The sequence below is a fragment of the Pogona vitticeps genome, chromosome 2, assembly GCF_051106095.1.
Source record: "Pogona vitticeps strain Pit_001003342236 chromosome 2, PviZW2.1, whole genome shotgun sequence".
NCBI lineage: Eukaryota > Metazoa > Chordata > Lepidosauria > Squamata > Agamidae > Pogona > Pogona vitticeps.
Window position 1 is genome coordinate 304,890,449 of NC_135784.1, and position 26,912 is coordinate 304,917,360.

General features: G+C 43.9%; 1 protein-coding gene across 2 annotated transcripts in view; it reads right to left on the reverse strand.

The window, feature by feature from the left end:
* SETBP1 (SET binding protein 1) overlaps window positions 1–26,912 on the reverse strand; it is a 245,466-nt gene that overhangs the window by 204,260 nt on the left and 14,294 nt on the right. The gene's annotated exons all lie outside the window — the stretch shown is intronic.

The following is a 26,912-nucleotide window of genomic DNA, read 5'->3' on the forward strand; positions in this document are numbered from 1 at the left end:
GGGGGAAAAAATCATAAACAAAACAGGATACGTAATTATGGTCAAAAATAACAGAAAGCATTCTGCCCTTCCTTCAAGGAACTCAAACAATGAATGACACAGAGGATTATCTCAGCATCCCTCAGGTAGGAGATGCTGGGGCCACTGACTGGCATGTTTGTATAGGGCCACATACCAGAGACAATTCTTCAAACATTACCTTATAAGGTTCGTTATGCAATTTACATAATCCTGTTTCAGCCTATATTTCTTTCATATTGTGTTTACCCTGTTTTCCCCAAAATAAAACATCCCCTGAAAATACGCCCTAGTATGATTTTTCAGGATGCTCGTAATTTTAAGTTCTACCCCAAAAATAAGCCCCAGTTAAGTGAAACGCTACTCTCCACCCTTGTGCAGCAACCTGAAGACGACATGACTGTATTTGAATAAATGTAGATGGTTGCACATGATATTAAAATAAAACATGCCCTGACAATAAGCCCTAATGTGTGTTTTTTTTTTTTTTTTTTGGAGCAAAAATTCATATAAAACCATGTTTTATTTTTGGGGAAACACCTTATTTATTTATTTATTTATTTATGTATTTATTTATTTTATTTATTTATGGCCATGGCCAAGCAGTGGTTGAGAATAGACGGGGTTAGACCAGGAAAGAACAACCTAAAACGGGGGGGGGGGGGGGGGGTCACAGAAAAAGGGACCTACACCTTTGTACAGACCAACTGGGAAAATGTGAAAAGGGTAAATGAAAAAAAACGGAGCAATTAATTTTTTTTTTACTTTGGATGTCTTGCAAATGCCACCCCCTTCTTTTTAATCTTTATTTTAAATGAGTCTAAACAAGCTACTATGGTACTCTGGCTCACTAGCACGACACAGATGTTGAGAACCGTCTCTGCTACACTCTTCCAGCTGCAAGCGCGAGGAGAAACCCACGAGACAAAAAGTTATGAACGGTCTGCCCCATATTCATAGTGCTATAGACATAAGCAACACGTGCTGGAGAGACAATATAGGTGTGGGTGTGGGTGTGGGGGGGAGAGATCATGTGACAAACTTGTGTTGCAATTTACCGTAGGCTGGGTTGGGCAAACTGGGATTCTCCTGTTTGCTAAAGAAAAAAAAGAAAAATCCTGAAAAGCATATAAGAAGCTCAGGAGGGGGCAAACTTCTGTTTAAATGGAGAATTATGCACCAACACCCCTTTTGGGCCTTCTGGCGATGCAACCTGATCTTCTCAGGACAATGTGTGTGTGTTTTTGCCATGGTGCCATGAGGCAGAGGTCTCAGATCAGTGTGACCCCCCCACCCTATCCAATGGGTCCAGGATTCCCGGAAGTTGTGTACTCTGGCTTTCGGTGTATTGTAGTTTGTATGGACGGAAAAGAGCAGATACGGATTAAATGGTTTTCAATGCATTCCTATGGGAAATGCAGATTCAACATAAGAACTTTTCAACTTGAGAACCACCTTCCAATACGGATTAAGTTCTTAAGTAGAAACCCCACTGTATAAAGAAAGAATACATCTACCATGCCATTGTATAAAGACACTTGCTACTTCTGTTCATTTAGAAACTTGTTGATTGGGGCCACGGAATGATGGACTTTCATGTTCCAAAGGTTCTTCAAATGTTACTCCCAGGGGTCAGGGCAGGACTTTGTACACACATGTGAGCACACACACCCAGCTACGAAACACACAATCATCCTCATCTTAGAACTGCAGAGCTGAAAAGGACACTTATCAATCATTGAGGCCCAGTGGGGGAAATCGAACTCTCAACCACCAAGTTAACCCACATCATTCTGATAAAGATGTGTCATGAGCAGACAACTGGAAGCCACTAAAAGGAGCAAACTTTGCACCGCAAACGGTCAATGAAATTGGCTGCTAGCTTCCTGAAGTGGTCAGAGGACTGATTCAAAGCCGCAGTCAGGAATCGGATGAACAACGTCTTGATCCTAAGGTGGGATTGAAGCTTAGAGGGGTTGAGCTCAAGGCCTCAAAGTCCTCTACCAGAGCAGAAGAGAACAGCATCCGTTCAGCATTGATCCACGAGACTAAACAGCCTCCAGACTGCTACATGTAAGCATGGGATCCAGGCCCAGGAAAATCTATCCTGCATCCAACTGTGGGTCCACAGCTTCAGCGTGAACACACCAGGAATCTCGTGTGAGTTAACCTTTCATGGCCTAAAACCAACAGCTCTTTGCACCTCCAGTAGACACCGCAACCGCCTTTCTCCTAAAACAAGGACACAAGGCAGTTTAGTTTTGTGTACTCCACTGGGGCAGGTCCAAATGAATCAGTGGGGATTCGGTAAGTTCCAAGGTTCCATTAATTCAAACGGACTTACTTCAGTACAATTTACTACACTAAGCAATATGACTTCAGCCCCTGAGTGAACAGCGGTTGGATGAGTGTGGACAGCACCATTCAACAACTGATTCAACAGGTCTCGTTGGAACAGGCAACCTGGCTGGAGTGAGCCAGTATACAGCTGCAGAATCAGAGATTTGGAGGTTAACTCCCCACTGTGCATCCCAGAAGAGTGAGCCTACGTAGCCTTAGGCTTGCTGCATCTTCCCAGAGTGGCCCCAGGAAAGGGGAATGGTAAACCACTTCTGAGTGCTCTATACCTAGAAAGCCCATAAGGGATTGTTGTAAATTGGAATTTGATCTGACGGCATGAGATTAATATAATTTATATGATTACAGTACACACCATGCAGTGGAACTCTAGCAACTGCCAAGCCCAGTTTCCTATATTTATCTCTTTATTTGCATTTATATCAATATCTGGATATGTTATGGACTGTATTCCCAATCACTATTATTATTCTAAATGATTATTTACAATATTTTCCCCACCTTTCTCCTTAAAAAGACCCAAAGCGGAACACACTTATGTACTGGTGTGAAAGCTGGACAGAGGTGAAAGTGGACAGAAAGAAAACTGATTCATTTAACTATGGTGCCGGAGGAGAGTTTTGTGGACGACTGCTCGGACTGCCAGAAAATGGGTCCTAGATCAAATCAATCCTGAACTATTTTTGGAGGCAAAACTGTTGAAACAGAGGCTGTCCTCCTCTGGGCGCATCAAGAGAACGTAGGATTCTCTGGGAAAGGCAATCATGCTGGGAACGGAGGAAGGCAGCAGGAAAAATAGGAGGACCAAATACCGGATGTAAACTTATGAGGTGGGCTTTAAACCTGCAAGATTTTGACTTTGAAGTGAAGGTGGTCAGAGGGTCAATGAACTGTGTTGCTGACGCCTTGTCAAGAAGACCCGACGAGTGAAGACGGCGAAGAAACCATGGACTGTGTATATTTTGGTGACCAAAAGTTAAATGTACCTGTTTATTGAACAGGCTTGTTTTGTATTAATAAAGGTAACTTAATGTATTGCAAATATTAATGTTTAAATGCATAATTGATATGTTTGACCTAGAGTGAGTAAGTATGGGATTGTGTATGATAATGTATAACTGTTATGTGTTTTGATCCTGGTTGTTTTTTGGAGAAAAGCACTTTAGCTTTTCCCCCGCAAAACAACTTATAAAGAGGGGAGGTGTCACATACAGCACTGATGGTACCTGTCTGTCATGGGTTTGGAGGGAAAGTTCCATCTATGGGGAGTGGAAGGCGGGACATCAGGGGGGAGGAGCTGTACTGTATATATATTTGGAGCTTGTGTGGAGAGTTAGGAGTTGGAGTCTGTGTGTCAGACTGGGTACAACTGTTTGTCAGTTAGTACATACCTGATAGGTTCAGGTTTCTATCTAGGTAGCCAGAACTGATAGGTTCAGGGTCTGTGCGTTACCTTAAAGTGTTCTGTGGGAACCAAGCTGTTGTATGTGTGTGATTGGGACTATGCCACGTTACATTATCCTATTTACCTGATCCTTTTATTTACCCTGTTTGTTGTTTCAATAAACCTTGTTCTTTTGTTTAATTAAAATCCATTCCTGGTCTGTGTGACTCCTTACAGGGAATGGTTGGTGGCAGCATAACTATAGGGTGGGATACTCCAGTAGGTCTGGGGTTGTCACACTCCCTTTTCCACATGTCCTAATACACAATATTTCAATTGACTACTATCACGCTAATTAAGGTCTTTATTTATTTATTTATTTATTTATTTATTTGATTTATACCCCGCCTATCTGGTCCAAACGGACCACTCTAGGCGGCTAACAACCATAAAAATAATATAAAACAACGAAAACAAACAATTCTAAAAGAAGAAGGCACTACATTAAATCATATAATACACCAAACAAAAAACAAACAAAAAAGAGGGGGGGTCAAGAGGAGTATGATGGAAAGGCCTGCCGGAACAACCATGTCTTCAATTGCTTCTTGAAGACACCCAGCGAGGGAGACCTGCGGATCACAGGAGGTAAGTTGTTCCAAAATTTTAATTTAACAAATTTTTGCCTTGATTGTGCTTGACAACTGCTCTTTTATCTCTCTCTGATGGATGACATATTACTTCCTGCGGCTTCTCCTTTGGGTTAAAATAAAGAGGAAGTGGGACTGGAGGAAGAGCCACAGAATCAGGTTTGGTCTGCTGTTGCTTTAAAAAAAAATTAAGCTGATTTTCCCCGGCACTCTGTAACAACATCTCCCCCATTATAGTTACACAACGTAAGAGAAGATTGAAGAAGTTGACCCAAAGGGTGACAACAACTGGGGATACAAGCGCTCAGCTGTAGGAAATCTCTTCTGTTATGGGAGTACTGTGGAAGCAATTATGGGGACAATAATGGATGGGTTCTAGTGATATATAAGGAAATAATCCCACAGTGGAGGAGAACCTTCTGGTGAGATCATAAACCACAAAGAGCAGGACTGGTTTATGATGTCAGCCGATTTCCCTGGATGGAATGAATTCATTTTCTCAGATCATTTGTTATGCCTCATTATTATGGGGCTTTCCTTTCAATTGGTCTCCTTGTCTTAAATGATATATCATTGACCTCAAACTGTCAGCTTCAACTTTTCTTGAGTTCTGGTTGTGTACAGCACAGTAGAAAGTCTGTTGTCCTTCCAAGGAAGCCTGAGCAGAACTAATACTGCTTGGCAGAAAGAAATCTGCACCCAACGTTTGGGGTCCATGAACGTCAATCAGAACAGTCACCAAAAATATATGTATATATATAAAACAAGGGCCGTTCATCCCAAGGCTTGCATAGAGAGCTTCATTCTGCTTACAGTTGCACTAAGGAGAGTTATTCTAACTTTAAAATAAATCCTCTGCTGTATATATGTATTTAGTTAAACCGAAATGCCTTGGGATCAAAAACTAATAAGACTGTCAAGATGCATCAATGAGTCGCTGACTCAGCATTTCCAAGAGTGCGCTTCTAAGAACAACACAATGGTCCAAATCCTGTCACTTGGGATAGTATATCACACTAAAGTAGACCCACTGTATCCAAGAGGATTTAGTGAGTCAACTCCTCCATAAGTTTCAAGGATGCAGAATAGGCTTACTCTAAGTGCAAGCTGCTATGCTAAAACAGGTCTATATGGATCAATGGGACTTACGAAGGAGTTGACTTCTCAAATCCCCAGTTATTCCCTAGGCCTACTTCACTGCAGTTTACTATGCTAAGGAATAGGATTTTGGTCTACATAGGTGCTGCTTTCTGTCAGTGGAAAGAAGATCAGTATTACTGTATTAACCTCTTTATGGAGACCCAAGAAAAAAATGGATTCCCTAAGACCACCTAGTGAATGTACTCAAGTAGCAAGATTTGAATCAAGTAATCCATAATCACAGCCTCGAGGCCAAGTCAATAGCTCACATTCCATACTATTTCTAGTACAATATTGCTTCCATATTGCAAGCTGCCCTGGTGCTTGTTGGGAGTTTCCTTTTTGAACAGGGAGCTAGATGGAGCTAGGCCTATGCTAGGTTACGAAGTCTTCTAGCTTAGGTATTTCTCCCAGGTGAAACACATTCAGGTGTCTATCAGTGGGAACTCCTAGAATGGAGAATTATGTGATCTGTAATCCAGAAACACCGAATGGCACATCTCTAACAGCAGTCACATATGGAGAACGGCAACACCCACATATTATTGTGACAATTTGTATGGTCCTAATATATGTTCATCGAAGCTACCAGAATGACTTTGACCCAACTCCGGGAGGCAGTGGAAGATAGGAGAGCCTGGCGTGCTCTGGTCCATGGGGTCACGAAGGGTTGGGCATGACTAAAGGAACGAATATATGTTCACATCACCACCAGGGAACGAGACAAGAGAGAGAGAGAGGAGGAGGAGAGATGTGGTGAGGGGAGGCATATCAACCTAATATCCCAAATTGAAACACTAACAGGAGAACTTTCTTCCCTCTCAACAGTTCTTGCTCATTTGTCTGAAAAATGGTACCCTCTCTCCAAACCCATCCCACCCCACCTCTACACTTGTCAAAACCTCATAAATGAGTTCTGCAGATCTTCAAACGTAGAAGTTGAAAAGTTGGTCTCAGTCACTCTCTGCTGTCAACTTAAAATTCTGAAGAAGGAGCTATTAAACATACCAGCTGACTCTCTCTCTGTAGGCTTCGGAAACAACAATCCCTTTCCATTTTATTCATTACCAGCAAAACATGTATAAAGTTACTTAGGTGTAAGAGGAGAATGTTGGTCCACAGATGAAATGGATGCAAGGAAGAACAGATGGTAATAATAATAATAATAATAATAATAATAATAATAATAATAATAATAATAATAATAATAATAATAATAATAATAATAATAATAATAATAATAAGAATAAGAATAAGAATAAGAATAAGAATAAGAATAAGAATAAGAATAATAAGAAGAAGAAGAAGAAGAAGAAGAACAACAACAACAACAACAACAACAACAAGAATAAGAATAAGAATAAGAATAAGAATAAGAATAAGAATAAGAATAAGAATAAAACCAAGCTCTTGCAAAACAAAACATCATAATGTATTCATTTTTGGAAATCAAGCTTAGCTGGGCTAATGTGATATCACTTGTTGCCCCTCATTATGTTACAATACCATCTTTATAAAATTATAATATCCTGCCTTTAAACTGTGCTTCTGAAGGTCCCAAAGAATATTTCCTAAACAATCCTTGGAATAAGCTTGTAAAAGAAATAAGAATTATTACCCCTATTACGCAGATGTGAGGCCAAAAGAGTGGATTTCCTAAGACCCCCTAGTGAATTTATGGAAGCAGGAAGATTTGAATCAAATACTTTATTTATTTATTTATTTATTTTATTTATATCCCGCCTATCTAGTCGCGAAGACTACTCTAGGCGGCTTACAACAACGTTAAAATACAATAAGAATACACAACAAATACAAAAACAGATAAAAGAAAAGACAATAAAGAGATAAGAAAATCAAAAAATAGTCTTATGAGAAGGCCTGCCGAAACATCCAGGTCTTTAATAGATTCTTGAAAGTGCCCAGCGAGGGAGCTCCGCGAATGTCAGGAGGTAAGTTATTCCACAGGCGAGGAGCCACCGCCGAGAAGGCCCTATTTCTTGTTTTCTCTTTCCGGGCCTCCCTCGGGGTTAGGCTCCTCAGCCTCACCTCCTGGCTCGCCCGTGTGACCCGGGTAGAACTTGGTGGGAGTAGGCGTTCCGCCAAGTATCGAGGCCCTAAACCGTTTAGGGCTTTATACGTAAGCATTAGCACTTTGAAGTCGATGCGGAACCTGATGGGCAGCCAATGCAATGCGGCCAGAGTGGGCGAAATATGTTGGAATTTTTTCACTCCACTAAGTAATCTGGCCGCCGCATTCTGCACCACCTGTAATTTCCGCAGCAGCCTCAAAGGAAGCCCCACGTAGAGCGCATTACAGTGGTCTAATCTTGAGATTACGAGCGCATGTACTAAGGTGGTGAGCGCCCCCACTTCCAGGTAGGGCCGCAGCTGGGCTATCCGCCTAAGGTGAAAAAAGGCGGTGCGGACCACCGATGCCACCTGTGACTCCATGGAGAGCACCGGGTCCAGATGGATCCCCAAGCTGCGTACCCCATCCCTAACAGGGAGAGTCACCCCCCCAAAAGAGAGGGAGTTACCCAAGTCCCCGACTGTGGGGGGGCCCACCCTCAGCACTTCCGTCTTGTCCGGGTTCAGCCTGAGCCCGTTCTCCTGCATCCATTCCAGTATAGTCCCCAGGCAGCGCTGGAGGCACAGGACGGCTTCTCCTGCGGTTGGCAAAAAGGAGATGTAGAGCTGCGTGTCATCCGCATACTGGTGGCACGAAGCACCACACCCCCTGATGACCCCACCCAGCGGCCTCATATAGATGTTAAATAGCATTGGGGAGATAATCGACCCCTGTGGAACCCCACAATTGAGGCTCCACGGGGCCGAGACCCTCTCCCCAAGCTGGACTCTCTGGGGACGGTCCTCCAAGAAGGAACGGAGCCAGGACAATGCCAGGCCACCTATTCCCAACTCGGAGAGCCTCCCCAGGAGGATACCGTGGTCAATGGTATCAAAGGCCGCTGAGATGTCGAGGAGGACCAACAGGGACACTTTACCCCTGTCGGCCTCCCTCAGTAGGTCATCACACAGGGCGACCAAAGCCGTTTCTGTGCCGTGGCGCGGCCTGAAGCCCGACTGGAATGGATCCAGGGCATCTGTTTCTTCCAAGAGCGCCTGAAGCTGGTCGGCCACCACCCTCTCGACTACCTTGCTAAGGAAGGAAACATTGGCGACGGGCCTGTAGTTGCCAATTTCGTCCGCCGCCAAACTAGGTTTCTTCCTAATGGGCCTAATGAGTGTGTCCTTCAGGGCAGATGGAAATCTGCCCTCAAGGAGAGACCCATTTATAATAGCCGTGGCCCACTCCGTTGTTAACGGCCTGGCTGCTTTGATTAGCCAGGCCGGGCAAGGGTCCAAAGAGGAGGTGGTGGCACGACAGCGATCAAGCGCCCTGGAGACAGTATCAGGCGTAACAGGCTGAAAGGTGTCCAAAGTCACCGGGCAAGACGGAGCGCTGGACATCTCAGCTCGACTCACTGTACTCAAAAAAGGAGAGAGGTCCCGGCGGATGGCCTCCACTTTTGATTTAAAAAATGCTGCAAATTGGTCCGGCGAAAAACTAGGGGGAGGCCCATCACCCGGACCAACTCCGGAAAGGTCGCGTACTATACGGAATAACTCCGCCTGCTGGTTGGACGCCTCGCTTATCCGGTTAGCGAGGTATGATCTACTAGCAGCCTTTACCTTAGCAAGATAAAGGTTAGTAGCGACCCTGACAGCTATCCTATTAAGATCCGTCGGGGCCCCTCTCCACCTGCGCTCTAGCCGTCTCCTGACCCGCTTCCTCGCCCGGAGGTCCCGGTTAAACCAGGGTGCCGGGCGGTCTCTGCGCCGGAGAGGGCGTTTAGGTGCGATCATGTCAGCAGCCCTAGTCGCGGCAGCAAACCAGCCATCCACCAGAGCCTCGACAGGAGCGCCAGCCAGGTCAGCCGTAACACCTCTCATGGCATCCTGGAATCCAACAGGATCCAGTAGCCTTCGAGGGCGGACCATAACAATAGATCCCTGCTCCCTGCAGGGGGGGAGAGCCATTTTAATGGTACACTTTATTAGGTGGTGATCCGACCATGACAAGGGTACCGACTCAAGGTCAGTCACCATCGGACCACTCTCGCTCCCATTGGTAGAAAAAACCAGGTCGAGTGTATGACCCCCCACGTGAGTGGGGCCGTTGACATGTTGGGACATGTTCAAGAAGGCCATGGTCTCCAAGAACTCAAGAGCTGGACCAGATGTCTCCGCCCCCGCGCGCACGTTGAAATCCCCCAGCACCAATAGGTTCGGGGAACCCAACAGTGTCGCGGAGACGAAGTCCACCAGCTCCGGTAGGGAGGTGGCTGGGTCGCGGGGAGCACGGTAGCCCAGCAAGATCCCAATACCGTCCCTGGCCCCAACAGACACGTGGAGGGCCTCAAGACCCGGCTTTATCACCGAGGAGCGCCTAGTGACCTCCAAGCTGGACTTATGGACAATGGCTACTCCCCCCCCGACCCTCCAGTCTGCCCTGGTGTTGGACAGCATAACCGGGCGGACAGATGAGAGCTAGAGGGGGACCCCCCTCTCCGCCGATCCAAGTTTCGGTTATGCAAGCCAGGTCTGTATCCTCCTCCAGAATAAGGTCTTGAATTACCTGGGCCTTATTGGATACAGACCTGGCGTTCAACAACACCAGGCGTAGAGTGGAAGGCAGGCTGGTCTGGCTACCTCAATACTGGAGGCTGGTCTCCGTCTCAGAACAAGGAACAGCCTTTAAACATCTGACCCTAGTTCTTCTAACACGAGCAGGGACGGAGCCAACGCCATATCTCCCCCTACCCGTAATCACAGAAATATTCTGGGGCCCCTCGCTGGGAAGGCAGGCCTTCCAGACCATATCAAAAAAAAAAAAAAAAAAAAAAAAAACCAGGTAAGTGCAAACAATCAAATTAACCCAAAATAAATTACATATACAGTTATGAAATATACAAAAGTAATCTAACAAAGAACAAAAAATATTGACAATATCAATTAAACGACATTTAGCATTAAAAAAAAAAAATACACAATATGACTACAAAATTCCCCCAAAGGTTATCCCCCACATATAGCCGAAAGATGTTTTTCTCTGGCAGTTGATTTTGACCCTTTAGATAGTACTGGAGTCAATGGCGTTTCGTTAACACGGACGGAGTCCCAGATCACAATAACGGGCTCAGAGGTCTCAGTATGGACACAGGGCAGGGTCACAAGCGCTAGTAAGCAAGCTGGAAAAAGCTTGGACCCTGCCATTTCCCCCCTTAAGTATCCAATTGGGGGGAGATCAAGTTGCAGCAACCAGGCTGAGGCAGAGAGGCAGGCGAGGGAAGAAGGAGCTGGGGGGGGAATCTCCAACATGGCGCCGGCGTTCCCACGCTCCGGTGACCTCCCAGCTCCCGCTGATGCTTACTTCTTGGGATATAGCCTAGATTTTAAGCCAGATCTTAAAACACTACATCACACTAGCTCTCACTGCTACCTAGTGAGGCCTACGGTATTTTTAATCCAAGGATGCTTTCATATCACATTTCCATTTCTTTTTTATGTTTCTCCTGTTTCCCACATCTCCGTGATTAGCCTAGGATCCCAGACCTGGACATTGACCTACACTCTTATCATGAAACGTGATCATTCACATCACACCTTTCTAATGCTTTCAACAAGTATTTTGCCAGTAGGGTGAACCTAGGCAGATGTGAACTTGGGTCAAGGCCTGGGTGGGAGACCTCTTGGGATCATCGTATATGCTGCCTCAAATTCCATGATAGAAAATTGATACTAAATAAACACAGAGATAAATAAATAATCCAACAAGAAAGGATTTTTTCCCCTGCTTTTGGACCTATAAGCTTATGAAGCTCGGCAACATTGCCGGGAGGTTGAGTCATGCAATTGGACTTATTTCTGGTTAGGCTGAAACATTTTGCTACTCATCCAAGTAGCTTCTTCTCTCAGCAAGGTGGACGCTGATCAGTATCCAGATGACAGACCAACAGGAAATGGCAAGGATCTCCAAGTACAGCTGGAAAAGAATCTTGTCTAAATCCCCTCCTTGTCTAAATCCCTTCTGCCCATCAGAGTTCACCATAACGGACTAGCAGGCCAATGGTCTGACTGGGTATATGGCAGGTGCCTACGTTGCACGTCAATCAATATGTTTGTTTTCTTGTCAAATGCAGAGAGAGAAGAAACACAGCAAGCTCCTCTGTGTTTCTCGGGAGCAGCAGGCCATGGAGGAAACAAGAAGGCTGGCCACTGCCAGAAGCTTGAGTACCATTCCAGAAAGACTGGGATCTCGTGGCATGAAGCCCACCATATTCTCTTGAGACTCCAACATCCACGCCACAGAACTCGGCTTCCTGCACTCAATAACCAGCAGTATTTGCAGACCTTCTGACAAACACGAGCTGCTTTAACAAAACCCACACTTTACCATAAAAGCTTCTGAGTTTCTCCGGGGTATCTTTAAGGAACTAAGAGCCTCCGAGGCCCCAGGGGCAACATTACAGGCGGCCAACGGCCACTCTGCCTCCTGCCAAAAATTCTTCTCTGCTCTTGTTTTTATTAGCGAACACAGTGTCTGCAAACGATGTTTTTACAACCTCGTTTTGGGGTTTTATGAGATTTTTCTATCTCAGCAAAAGCAAACTGAACAAGCTGCGTTGTCTTGTACCGTCACTTATTCGCCAAAACAATTGTGTGGTGGAGCAGCAAAGTAAATATATGTGTGACAGCGCAAGTGTGCGCAAGAGTGCGCGCATGTGGTGTGGCCTGTGTTGGTGTTTTCCTCTAACCTTCCTTTTTGTTTCCATCACCCTCTACTAACTGCAGATTTCTAGATAGACAGGAAACTGCTGTAAACAAAATTCCTCACTTTTCTTTACCAGCTTTCATCAAGAGACAGGGTTTAGGAAAGGGGCTTTTCGGTGAGGAATTCTGAGTCATCGGTTCCTAGAATTTGACAGTCAAAGATGAGAGCAAAAGATGGTTTCAGAGATTACGATGACCCACACGGTTCTGAATGGCATTTCCTCTGTTTAAGGTGCATGTTGTTATGAACAGTAGAGAGAACAGTGAAGCAACAAAATGAAGAAAAAAACAGCCATGCCGATGAACGGATTTAATGACGTATCAGGGAAGTAACACTTCCTTCCAGACGACACTCTCTCTGTGATCTCATCAAGCACTTGGTCTTCCAGAGTTGCAAGAGCAGATGTTACTCCTGCTCCGTCACTTCTACAATTCCATTCAAGGAAGGAAGCCAGCTCAGAAACCTGGTACCTGCTATACGACATCCTTGTTATTTCACCTCCTGTAGTCCCTCCTTTGGTTGATCTGGGACTGTCAGGTGAGAGAGGAAGACAGGCATCACTCTGTTGATGGCATTTTCCACAAAAACACCGTTGGCTGACCGTTCCAGCTTTGGTGGACTCTTCTGGCCATGGAGCTCAAAGGCCAGATCGTCATTTCGTCAATGAAATCGAAACGCTGGAGCAACCGCTGGAGATGGAGCAGGGTCTTGAGCCAGGACTACCAGCATCTCAGTGAGTTGGGCACCTGGCTGTGGAACCAGAGGTTGGGAGCTCCGCCTTGGGGGAGAAGAGGCAGCCTAGGTAACCTTGGGTAAGCCGTACAGTCCCTGAGTACCCACAGAAGGAGGAACTGGTAAACCACTTCTGAGAACTCCACACTTAAGAAAATCCTGGAAAGGGTCCCTGTAGGTTGGAAATCACTTGACAGCATTCAATTATTGTGCTACCTGATTAATTGTGCTACCTTGAGTTTGTGCTACCTTGAGTACTGTGCTACCTTGCGTTTGTGAAACCCTGGCAACAGGGTTTCACAAACTCAAGCAAAGAGAGCGCTTCCCAACTGCTACGTAGATCTCTTCATTGGAGATGTTAGCAACTCTGCTTGGCGATGTCAAAGATCAAGCTGCTGCAGACAAAAAAGGCTGGTCAAAATGGATTAATAGTTCAAGCATGTATAAAGCATCTTCCCGGGTTCCTCTACATTTCAGTTCCTTATGAATAAGTTGTAACGAAAACAAGCTTTGTCCTATGGTTCTAGAAAAACGTGGAAACGCTCAAGAGTTTCTCTCTGTCCATTTCTCTCCCTCTCTTTCGCTCTGATTCATTATGCAGCCTGCCTTTGAATACCACTCCAAATATTTTTCTCAATTAGGAGAGAAACCAGAATTTGCCACTTGTCTGCCTCTATTCTGCTGGCTGTCAGCATGCAGCAAATATTTCAATCCCAGCTCTTTGCTGGCTGCTAACCATTCTCGTTTGACCCTTGACCTTCTCTTGGCCTAATCCACTGGCCTTTACCTTCAGACCTTGGCAGCCACCGAATGACTAAAGGGCCTGCAAAGAGGGGATGGGGGTGGGGGGCTTGGCTTCCAGGCCTAATATTTAGGATGGAGACATGGGGTAGGGGTAGAACAGACCTCAACTGGCCCTAATGGCTCAATCAGAGTCACAAAAGGGTCAGTGGGGAATGGCGCACCATGTTGCAAGAGAGAGAGAAAGAGAGGAAATTGCGAGTCAAAACAGAGGTGCAATTTATGCAGGCTTGCTTCTGTTCACTATCTCTGTAAAACTATCTCCCTGTCAATCAGCTGCCAGAAACAACCCATGCTCTCTAAACCCACGGACCTGGGTGAAATCACACGGCACAGACTGATGCTTCTGGGACAGAAGGAATGGTGATCAATGCAATTTGAATTTACTCGGTGATAAGAAAGGAACTAAGTCTTGATACTTCTGACCTCATGACAGAAGATCTATTAATTAACGAGAGTCTGTCTAAAGAATGAGGCATAAAAACAGGAGAGCGGGGGGGGTAGGTAGCGGATAAAGACGGTTTAATTCCAATTATCCGGAGATTAGATTACAGGGGGACTCTGCTCTTGAAAGCATCTCCAAGCGGTGCGAATTTTGTTTCGACGGGTACAAGAAAGGGATGAGTCTACGGAGGTCCAAGAGACAGCATGGATTCTGGTTCTCTGGGAGTTCTCATTAATAGCACCCAAGAATGGAAAAGTTACTCTTCTGGGTGGATATAATCACAGAACTTCTTGGTCAGCCCAGGTCCTATAAACAGCTTGACCTCAGAAACCCAATAATCATAGCAGGACCATCACAGACAGACAGAGAGACCATATCCATCCTACCTTGACATGCAGTCTAAGCCAATCCCCCTCTACAAATCTATCTAATTCTCTTTGGCAGCCATCTAAATCGGGCTTTCCTCACATCTTGAGGCCAAAGAAAAAGAAGTGAATACCAAACAGGGATCCTAAGTCATCACTAGGCAAAAGGCCACAATGACACTCACACAGTTTGCCAGTTGAGTCTACTTACCAACACCATCCCTTTTATTTTAGAGCTGTCTGTGAATGTTTTCGCATGTAGTCTCCATATTCTCACTTTTATGTCTGAAGAAGTTTACTTGTTCCATGAGAGCTCACATTAAAATATAGCAATTAGTCTTTAAGATGCCTTAAAGACTAACTGTTATCTTAAAGACTAATTACTGTATTTTAATGTGAGCTTTCGTGGAACAAGTCCACTTCTTCAAACATCAGAGTGAGAATATGGAGAGTACATACCAAAAGATGATCTAAGAACAGATTTTACACACACACACAAAGAGAGAGAGACAGAGAGACAGAGAGACAGAGAGCACAGGGTAGATAAAAGTCAATGATTTTTTAAAAATGTAATTGTTTTATATCACAAATTACATGTTAAAACCATTTTTTATTTAAATCAAATCCACCATCAGAGAGAGAGATTTATCTCAACTACTGGGTGTTGCTTTTCTAGCAGTTCCTCATGAAAACTCAATCCACAAATATAGAGAAACTCCAGAACACTGGATGTTTAAACAGAGCTCAGAAAGATCACTTTCTTGGAACAACAATGCCTAGTATGACCACTGGGGCAGCCCTGACTTCTGGAATGTTCTGGATCCTTAAAGGCTGATCCTATGCATGACAGGCACTCAATCTCCCTCCTCACTGGCATTTATTACAAATTCAGTGGTGCCTCACAAGACGAACGCCTCACGGGACGAAAAACCCGCAAGACGAATGGTTTTTCCCATTGCTGTGGTGCCTCGCAAGATGGCTTCTTCTATGGCCGTGCTTCACAAGACGAATGTTTTCACAAGACTGATGCCTCGCAAGACAAGTGAATTATTTTCGTCTTGTGAGGTTCCCATAAGAATGCATTGCAAGGCATTCCTATGGGAAACCGCTTTTCGCAAGATGAAAATTTCGCAAGACAGCGCTTCTCACAGAACGAATTACATTCGTCTTGCAAGGCACCAATGTAAATGTCAGCAGAATTGCAACCACCGTCTTCCAGCTAATCAAGAAATACAGAAATGTATTTCTTTGCTTAAATGAATGGTTCACACAAAATCTTCTCTTCTTTTTATCAGTGATTTAAATCATGGTTGAAGCCACCTTGATATCAATCAATCAAGTCAACCCAACGAACGAACTTATGAGAAAGGGGGTTTACCTTCCATTCACATGGCCAGATTAATTGTATGCAATGCTATTTTGCTTCTCTCTGCTAAAGGCAGTTGGCTGTCTGTTATCTGTCCTTCACATGTAATTAATTGTGCTTGGCTCCTGACTCATTAGAAACTGGCTTCCCTCTCCCTCCCCCCAACATGATGTGCCTAAATCCCAGTGAGTATTATATAGGTTAAATCATGTTTAAATAACTACATAAATAGTAGGCCAGTTTTGCCTTTTGTCTAGGGTTGAGACCGTTGTTCAGCTCATTTCTCATCATGCCAAACTTTTTATTCCTGACGCATCTCCCGCATTTGGCAGGAAAGAAGGTAAAGCCGACAAGCGCCGCAAATGAGGATTATTGATCCACTTTCAAACTTCTCTATCTTGATCTTCGAATATGTTTTACCAGTGCCTTCATATTGATTGCATCACATCCGACCTTGAAGTTGAAACAAAACACCCTTAAGTTTCAAAAAACCCGTTCTAGCCTCTCTTGAAACGGATGGGAAAGATGCAGAATTTCTGCATCAGTTATGAAGCAGAGGAAGTGTGGCATTAATCGGAATTTTGACATGCCCAACAGGAGCATTTCTGCATCTCCCACAGCTCTCTGAAGGAACAAATGCACTGTACTTCGAGAATTCACACATGTGTGAATTTGTGAGGCTTATGGGTCACTGTGGAGAAATCAAAGTGTGCAAAAAACAACACGCATATTTTAAAAGGCGAATGGCTAAAACATTATTTTTTTAAATGCACACCTTTGTGGAAATGGGGAAATGAAGGAATCAGATAAAGTGCACAAATACACATGTGCACATCAGGGATTATGTGTACAAATATAAATGGATTTAAAAAAATGTGCTGAGCTCAAAGAACTTCTTGCAGAATGCGAAGTTTTGTGCACAACACAATTGCTTTTGCAGTAAAACCAGGTTTCTTGTGTTTTGTTATGTTGCTAACGATAGCGCTGATGTAAAAAGCTCATGCAAGGATGAGAAACTTCATTCCGACTGAAAGCCCTTTCAGCAGGGCGCCCCGCTGTTTGAAGGCGCACTCTGCGCCAAGGACAGGAAAATCTGTTAATATACCTGTAATCCTCACTGAAATGACAAGCATGGGAATTTCAGGCTGTACCACTCCAGACTGCATACGAAAGCTCTCAAAGGGTCCCAAATAAACCTTCTCAGAAGAAATTAGACTTCTTGAATGTTGACATTCCAGATTGGTTTTTTCTCATTCTTCTCTTTCTAACAATAGGATTTCTGCTGTGTCTTCGAACGTAAGAACACAGGAACGTAAGAAGAGCCCTGCTGGATCAGGCCAAGGGCCCATCTAGTCCAGCTTCCTGTATCTCACAGGGGGCTCCACCAGAGGCCTCTGGGCGCACATGAGACAACCAGAGACCTGTCTCCTGATACCCCTTCCCTGCATCTGGCATTTGGAGGTACCTTCCCTTTGAAGCCTGGAGATTGTACATCCCCATCATGGCTTGTCGCCTGCGATGGACTTTTCCTCCAGGAATCTGTCCGATCCCCCTTTTCAAGGCCTCTAGGCCAGATGCCATCACTACATCCTGTGGCAAGGGGTTCCACAGACTAACAACACGCGGGGTCGAGAAATATTTTATTTGGTCTGTTCTCATTCTCCCGACACTCAGTTGAAGTGGATGTCCCCTGGTTCTAGTGCTGCGTGAGGGAAAATAGCTTCCCTCTATCCACTTTATCCATCCTCTGCATAAATTTATACGTCTCAATCATGTTCCTCCCTCAAGTGACATTACTCTAGACTAAGGAGCCCCAAACACTTGCCTTTCCTCATCAGGGAGGTCCCCCAGCCCAGTCATCATTTTAGTCTCTTCTGCACCTTTTCCAGTTCCACTCTGTCTTTTCTGAGGTGCGTCTTCATCCCTGGTTGCTTTTTCAGCGAGGAAATTTACACATTACACACCGCTACAGAACAGCCTAGACATGGAGCCACCACCTCAGGTGAGAACGAGGCACTTCTTCACCATAGCAGGGCAGATACTACGTTTTGATTAAAGTGAACTTTCCAGCTAGGCTATAGCAAGATTTCTCGTTGCTGAAATTCTTGGGAAGAAGGAGGACCCTAGCTAGCCTATTCTACCAAGACCTTGTTGAGTTTTGCTTGACCTGAAAACCAGCAAAGACGAGAGGAGGGAGATGAAAGGGAAGAGATGAAAGGAGAGGTTGTGGGGAAGGGAAGGAAGAGAAAAAGGCAGACACATCTCTTCGAAATACAGAGCGCAAAAGCCCAAATATAACACAAGCAGAATCTCTGCACTGTCTGCTCCTAGGCTTCCCAAACGGTTTTCAAATCAAAATGTCTAGCCAAAGCCTAACGTAGGAAACAGCTATCCTAACGGTATGCTAGTGCTTTGTTCTCATTCTCCCCATCCATTGATTATCAGTTTCACCCAATACTTCTACCAGTGATTCCCAACCTTGCGTTCCCCAGACGTTCCTGGACTAAAACTCCCAGAAGCCTTCACCCCGAGCTGTGCTGGGCAGGATTTCTGGGAGCTGCAGTCCAAAAACATCTGGGGACCCAACGTTGGAAACCACTGTTCCTACCAATAAAGATTTACCATTTTCTGTGACCCTCTTTTTCTTTTCTCTTGCATCTTCTCCTTATCCCCATCACTTTCGGCACTCTCTCACCCACCACCTGCAAAGATATTAATTCACAGAATAGCCTGTAAGGTAAAGGTTCCCCTTGACAATTTGTCCAGTGGTGTCCGACTCTAGGGGGCGGTGCTCATCTCCGTTTCCAAGCCATAGAGCCAGTGTTTGTCCAAAGACAATCTTCCGTGGTCACGTGGCCAGCGCTATTAGACACAGAATGCTGTTACCTTCTCACTGAGGTGGTACCTATTTATCTACTTGCATTCTTACATGCTTTCGAACTGCTAGGTTGGCGGGAGCTGGGACAAGCGACGGGAGCTCCCTCCGTCGCGTGGATTCGATTTTACGACTGCAGGTCTTCCGACCTTGCAGCACAGAGACTTCTGCGGTTTAACCCGCAGCGCCACCATAGCCTGTAGATGCCTCTAAATAAACCATATGCAAAAAATGTTTCTCAGTTAGAAAGCTGGGCAAAAAAGAGCATAATCCATCACCTCTTCCCTTCTGATTTAAGAATGCTACTAACAATGAACACCAGAAACACCACTGTAAGTGCCTCCACCTAAGAAGTAAAGTCCCATTGTGTTCAATGGGCATGAACATTTCAGATATGCATATATAGGAGTGGCAAAGTTTCAGCCTTCCACGTATTCTTGAATTTCAAGTCTTATCAGTCTAGTGAGCAAAGGCAATGTTAATGGGTGATGGGAGTCAAATTTAACAACATCTGGAAGGTCACCCACACACCTTGTCTGGTATATATGACTACAACCACAGAAAAATTTGGTGGGAGCAACACTTTCTGTCATGTTACTCTCTCTTTCCCAAAACTTTGGGAGAATGTACTTCCAAGTGATAGGAATGTGACAAATACTCACAAATTATCTTGTCGTCTATCAAAAATGGTATCTCATTGCAGTGAGACACCCTGTCAAAACATAGGCAATGGCTGCGAGATTTTTTTTTTTTTTGCTTCTACACAAGTAGAAAATACCCAGCACTGTTTTCCATCAGCAACAATTTTCGCTTCAAAAGTAGGATTTGCATGAAGAATTTGCAGTTTACCTTTAAAAGCTTTTATTTTCCAAAATACACAGCACTCATGTGCAAAATGTACACAGTTTAACGTTAAAAAATCAAATTATTCTGTCTAGTATGGTGACCAATCAAGAGCCCCTCTCCCCCAAAATAACCTATTCATGGCTATGGCTAACCAAGTTATTATTATTTTTTTTCTTGTGCCACATTGTAGATAGCAGAATGCAGAAAGGGCCTTCTCTGTGGTTGCTCCCAGATTTTGGAACTCCCTACCACAGGAGCCCAGCCTGGCCCCATCTTGGCTGTCCTTCCATAAGCAGGTGAAGACTTTTCTCTTCAAGCAAGTTTTCCCTGAGTGGGGGTTTTACAAGGATTGATGTGCCTTGCTGCTTTTAATGGGTTTTGGTGTTACTTTTCCCTTTTTAATATAGTATTTGTTTGATCCTTTTTAGCATTTGTATACTCACTGTTGTTAGCTCTAAATACTGTCTTTTAATGATGTAAGCCACCTTGGGTCCATTTTAAGGAGAAAGGCAGGAGAGAACGGACGGACAGACAGATGGACGGACGGGCGGGCGGGCGGACGGATGGATGGAATGTTTTCCATTTTTTTCAAGGCATAGAAAACATCATACTCCCGCCCACAAGGAGAAAGCTTTGCATTCTCCCCAGTGAGAATAGGTGAAGATTTCCATCCCTAATGGAGTTAGGAGGTTCACAATCTTCCAATTCCCCTACTCCTGTTTTAAAGGTCATGTTAAGCATCAAACATCCGGGCCAACAGGCTAACAACCAATGATGTTACAACCCTATGTCTTACAACAGATAACCAATACAACAGAAGTGCTCTGGGGTGGGCTCTTATTGACATTACGTTGTGGACAGAAAGGAGGAAGGGAATTTGAACCAGTTCCCATTTTCTTAATACAGGGAGGCATTAAAACATTTATACCACAGTTGGGTTACTGTAAGGATGCAATGGGGGGTGGGGAGACATGGGGGCTACCACGAACCCATTTGACAGAAACCAAATGAAATATGTAAAAGGTTTTTCTTTTTAAAATGCTGCAATTATATTATCTATTCCAGGGGTTTAAAAACCCATCATCAAGTATGAGCGCCCACCAAAGAAGTCCCAAGATAATAACAAACTATATAATCTCTCGTTTTGTTTTGCTGGATCTGTGCATCGTTAAACGTGAATGCCCAGAACTTTCCCCCTCGCCCCTATATTTACAGCACACAAACCAGTCCCATACAGAAAATGAAGGGGAGATTGAGAGAGAGAGAGAGAGAGAGAGAGAGAATTGCTTTTTTAAAAACCACTGGAGCCACAAGAAGGCAGAGAACAATGGAGGAACGCAGAAACCACTTCTTGGGTTGGGGTGGAGGGAGAACCCAAATGATATGGAAACTGGCATGTGGGTTAATTTGCAAGACCTAAAATTGAGAACAAAGGTCACACATAATCTAAAGGAAAGAAACTCGATCATCCAGAAGGTCAGCCCTCCGCAGAGGCCCAGGAGCAGATGGATCTTCAAATCACAAACCGCACGCGAATTACAAAGTCACTTGTAAGACACAGCATAAGCCCACTTTAGAGTCCCTGAGGAGCGACCAGCAGCCAAAAGACGCTAGTTCCTACAGCTGTCAAAGATCTATGATACGTCCAGAGCAAAATGACGGCTGATTTTTCTCCTCGGAAGTCATATCAAAGTGATGCTTCCTGTTGCAAATAGCCGGGGGGGTCGGACACGGCGGAAGTTGAGGTGAGGGTCTTCTCCTATCGCATTCGGAAAGATATCTGAACCTAAAGATGCCAGGAATTAGCATTTTGAAATCAGCACACTATAGGGCTGCCTTTGAAACTCAGCCAAAAGGAAAAGAAAAAAGAAAACAAAATTAATGACACCCAAATGGTCACTGCCCGATTATGACCTGGCACCCAAATATCTTCTCTTTTTTTCTCATCTCTGATGAATAGCTCTCGTTTCTTGCCTTGATTTAGATGCCTGGAACCAGGCAAATTCAGAAACAAGCCTTTTGTACACAACCCTATGAAGCCTGTAAGATCTCAGTTCTGCTCACAGGTAGATGGGGCGAAGAGTTTGCGGGGCCTTTTTAGTGGTGGGATCAGATCTATAGAATTCCTGATGAAGATCAACCCAGCTCTCTCTCTCTCTTCCTGTCTTTCAACAGATTATGGTGTGTGTGTGTTTTAATAAAATTTGGATTTAGTTCAGCGTTTAGTCAGTAACATGATTTTTCCTTAAAGTCCCCAAGTTTTAGCACTGCCATCGTTTTTTCTTTTGCTGGCCACGTTTATTATTATTATTATTATTATTATTATTATTATTATTATTATTATTATTATTATTATTATTATTATTATTATTATTATTATTATTATTATTATTATTATTATTATTATTGTTGTTGTTGTTGTTGTTGTTGTTGTTGTTGTTGTTGTTGTTGTTGTTGTTGTTGTAGTAGTAGTAGTATTGTTGTTGTTGTTGTTGTTATTGTTGCTGCTGTTGCTGTTGCTGTTTGTTGTTGTTTATGATGATGATGACGATGACGATGATGATTTCATGTACTTTATTCTAAAATGCAGACTTCCATATGCATTAACCTAGCTTTTGAGATAGGAACTGCACTGGAAAATTCAGAGAAGTGAAACATTTAACAGATCAATGCAGACAGCATGTATTAACCCAGGGGCTACAAATGCAGTAAACTCATTTTCAAACTTGGGCCAAACAAAATCCTGAAGAATTCCCGCAATTCTCGCCTTGGAAAAAACCATCTAAAAACGTAACTTCCCTAATGAGTGCCAAACATTTAGAACTGGCCTTGCGCTGAATTTTTTCTATTACAAAAGCACACCATAGACAGTGAGAACGTTGAAAGAACACTTTCTACTTTTCCACCCAGGGGATTAACACAGAGATCTTTAATTTTCTCCCCCTTTTTAAGAAAAAAAAATTAAACAAGGGGGGGGGACTCCCTTCTCCAGCTGACAGCAGCAGCTGCAAGCCTGGGCCACATTCGCCGAATGGCAGGGAATCGAATCCAAGACAAGAGGAAGGATAAAAAAAAGAGTCCAACTTTTCCATAGGGAGTGAGAAACACAATACAAGCCCTTCTCTCTCTCTCTCTCTTTTTTTTTGGGGGGGGGGGGGAAGAAACCCTGCAAATACTGGCCTGATCTGAGTTTTTCTTTTGGAACAAAAGAGAAAATGCCTTTAAAAGAAAGAAAGGAAAAGCTTCTCCTGAAAGCCAGATCAGCAGATGGTTCTTTCCATAGGCGAGCAGGAGCGTTGGGGGGTGGGGGAGAGTGGGGGGGGATTCAAAGCAGTGAGATGTGACTCAGGCAGGCATGGTGTGTGTGTGTGTGTAGGGGGTGGGTCAGCCTCTTACCCAGCCTTTGCACAAAGGGCTATTAAGGCAGATGCTTGAATAGGCTGACTAGTATATACAGTACAAGTGTACAGCTGCCGTTTTCCATAGTGACACTTCAGGTCTTACACAGACAGACACACACACACAAAACATAGAGGTTATTAGGTAAGTAGGTAGGTAAGTTAGGTTACGTACGTAGTAGGGAGAGAGAGAGAGAGAGAGAGAGAGAGAGAGATATTGAATTTTGGAAACCGAATACAAGAAATCATTAGCTCATCGGCTCAATCACGAGAACAAAACTGAGGAACTCATTAGACAAGACGCTGGATTGGCCAAAAAAAAAAAAAAAAACTGTTTTGACCACACACTTTAAACAGAAATGACTTCCGTAACAGTTAAGCAGCCCAAAATACAGGCAGACAGACAAGCTGACCCAGTCAAGGAGCTTAAAAACTCACAAATAGGGTCGCCTTCTGGCGAGAAAGATGGGACAGAAATATTTTAAATAAAAAAATGACCTTGTCTTGGCTTTTGGTAGACTTGATGGAATCGTTTGTGTACCCAAACAAGCACCTTGTTGTTGTTTAGTCGGTAAGTCACTTTGATGACCCTGTCCATCCATCTCATCCTCTGTCGTCCCCTTCTCCTCTTGCCTTCACCCTTTCCCAACATCAGGGTCTTTTCCAGGGAGTCTTCTCTTCTCATGAGATGACCAAAGTATTGGAGCCTCAGCTTCAGGATCTGTCCTTCCAGTGAGCACAGCAAGCACCTTACACCTCAGTATAGGGGCAATGAATGGATGGTTTTCCGAGTTGGAATTAAGGGAAATGGGCAAAACATGTCTTGCATTCCCTCAATCGTTTGTGGGAATGAGGAGGAAAGCACTTGAACACACCAGGTCTGATTCTGGAAAGCATAAATGCAAGACCAGGCTGTGCATGTAAAAATGGGTTCACAGGTTTCTGGACCCAAGCATGCTGGATTGTTGCACAGGAATGAAATTCTGACTGCTCTTCCCTCACTGTGGATGTCAGTGATATATTTCACATTCACTAAAATACTCCATAGTTTCTGTAAGTGGATTGTGTTGACAATGACCAACACCAACTAACACCCTTCTTGATTTTTCAACTTTGCAAATTCGGGTTGCAATTAGGAAAGCAATGGCTGGGACCAGACAATAAAACACTGGCCAGGATCCTAACAGTGACTTAGCACGTGCCTAGGTGAAATTGAGTAAATCACAGTGGCCAATGGCTGCTAATTAATGAAATACCAGTCATGTCTGTGGCTGCGTTCCTACAATGTGAGCAGGAACGCAATCAGCACCTCATTAATGAGCAGCAATCGGACATCCCAACTCGTGGGGTTTTTTGCTCATGCATGTCTTAATCGCCAACAGACTAATGACCACTGTGATAATGATTATGTCCTGAAGGAACTAGTGGGTCAACAAGGTTGTTTCTCTGTTCTCGGCAGTGCCCCCCCCCATTTGTGGAATAATCTCCCCTCCAAGATCCGCTTGGCCCCTTCCCTGGGTATTTTCAAAAGCCAACTCAAAACCTGGCTATTTAGGCAGGCCTTCCCTCCGGGCACCACCTGATTTATCTCTTATCTCCCATCTTGAATGATATGCTTATTGCTGTGAAATTGTTGTTGATATTTTCAATTGTTTTTATTCTATTTTGTTGTGAGCCGCCCAGAGTAGACGCAGTCTAGATGGGTGGGATAAGAGATGGATGGATGGATGGATGGATGGATGGATGGATGGATGGATGGATGGATGGATGGATGGATGGATGGATGGATGGATGGATGGATAGATAGATGGATAGATAGATAGATAGATAGATAGATAGATAGATAGATAGATAGATAGATAGATAGATAGATAGATAGATAGATAGATAGATAGATAGATAGATAGATAGATAGATAGATAGATAGGAAGTAGGGCCCTCCCTGTCACTACACCCCTTTTTCTGAACTTTTTGCTCACGGAGAAGATCTACCAACAAGATCATGAACTTAGCAAGAGGTTTTCCTAATTCTGAATCCTGATGCTGTTTCTTTAGCATATTTAATTGCTTTTAAAAAAGCACCTTTAACTAACTTTTTACCGTTTTTTCTAACTAGGCTAAGAACTTTTTTTTTGCATTTTTGTATCTGTCAAAAGAATCCTTTAAAAGAGAGAGGAAAAAAACCCTTGTAAAATACAGTATATTCGTAATAATAACAAATAACAATGGGTTCCTTTTGTAAAGGCCTTTTCACTGCTACCAACATTACTTGTAAGGTTTGTTCTTCAAAAACCCCAAAGTATAACTTTCCTACTGTTAGTCCAAGTTGACATCCATGGGTTTCACTTCCGCTTCGTTGCTCCTCTTGGATGGCTCCCGTCTCTTAAGTAACAGGTGTTCCGATGGGGCGTTGGGTACCCCTTTCAAACCACAAATGATGGCCACAGCACCACAATGAAAGCTTCAATGGACACTCCTCCAACACTCTTTTTATGTTCCTCTTCTCATTCCCTCGTTCTCATTTTAACAAGACTCACATTCACAGGTTGTAAGGTCAGGCAATTATTACCTGCTACTTCTCAAACCATAGACTTTAGTGGCCAGCATCCCATAAAGCACAAGGGAGACTTCCTATAAGCAGGTCCCTCGCTCAAAGAGATACAGGTCTGTCTGCATTCCCATTGTAAACTTGTCCCTTTAAAGCCGTTTATACCACCCAGCCATAAAAAGCAAACACAAGCATTATTTCAGGCTGATGTTCAGGGGACCGGACGTCTGTCAAGAAACATTTCCCCTCCTGCTGCTTTTCAACATTAATTATAAAAATATGGTATCAATGGAAAATAAAACATAAAGAAATCCAGGTCATTGTAGGAATAGTCATTTAAATAATATTTAAACAATACATCCCTCTAAAAATCTCAATGTACACTGCTGCTCTCAAGCTGAATGTCTTCACTGATGTTAAAGTGTGTCTAATACAGCAGTGGTCCCCAACCTTGGGCCTCCAGATGTTCTTGGACTACAATTCCCAGAAGCCTTCACCACCACCTCTGCTGGCCCAGATTTCTGGGAGTTGAAGTCCAAGGTTGGGGACCACTGGTCTAATAGACCTGCACCATCATCACCTTGCTTACGATGGATGATGGAAGTTACTACATTAACTGATAAACACCATTACTGGATAAGTTACTAGCTTATTCTCCCAATGAACTTAATAAAGCCTGATCTTCTCTGGTAGAGAAAGCAAACTCTGGATGTGAGACGGGATATTTCGATTTGAGGGATTGTTCACAGCTGCACCATGTTGATGTTTTATGCAATTGGGGTCTGTAGGCTTTTCACTACTTATGCAGAACTGGGCTTATTTAATTATTTAATTACCACCACCAGTCTGATGCTACGATTAAACTGCTGTACTAAGACTTAAGAAACCCCAGTTTTACTCCCTATTCAGCTTTCATACGATCATTGACTAATGGGTATCAGAAGGGGCCTATAAGGCCATTGAGTCTGACCCCCTGCTCAACACAATGAGGTGACGGAAGGAACGATAACTGGTTGTGAATGGGCCGTGTGCAGTTTCACTGTAACACCCATGTGTACTTAGATATGCAAGGCTTAATCTCTGAGACCGACAGGATCACCCAGGTAGAAAGAAGACAGGTAACTCGGAAGCACCCAGCCTTAACAATC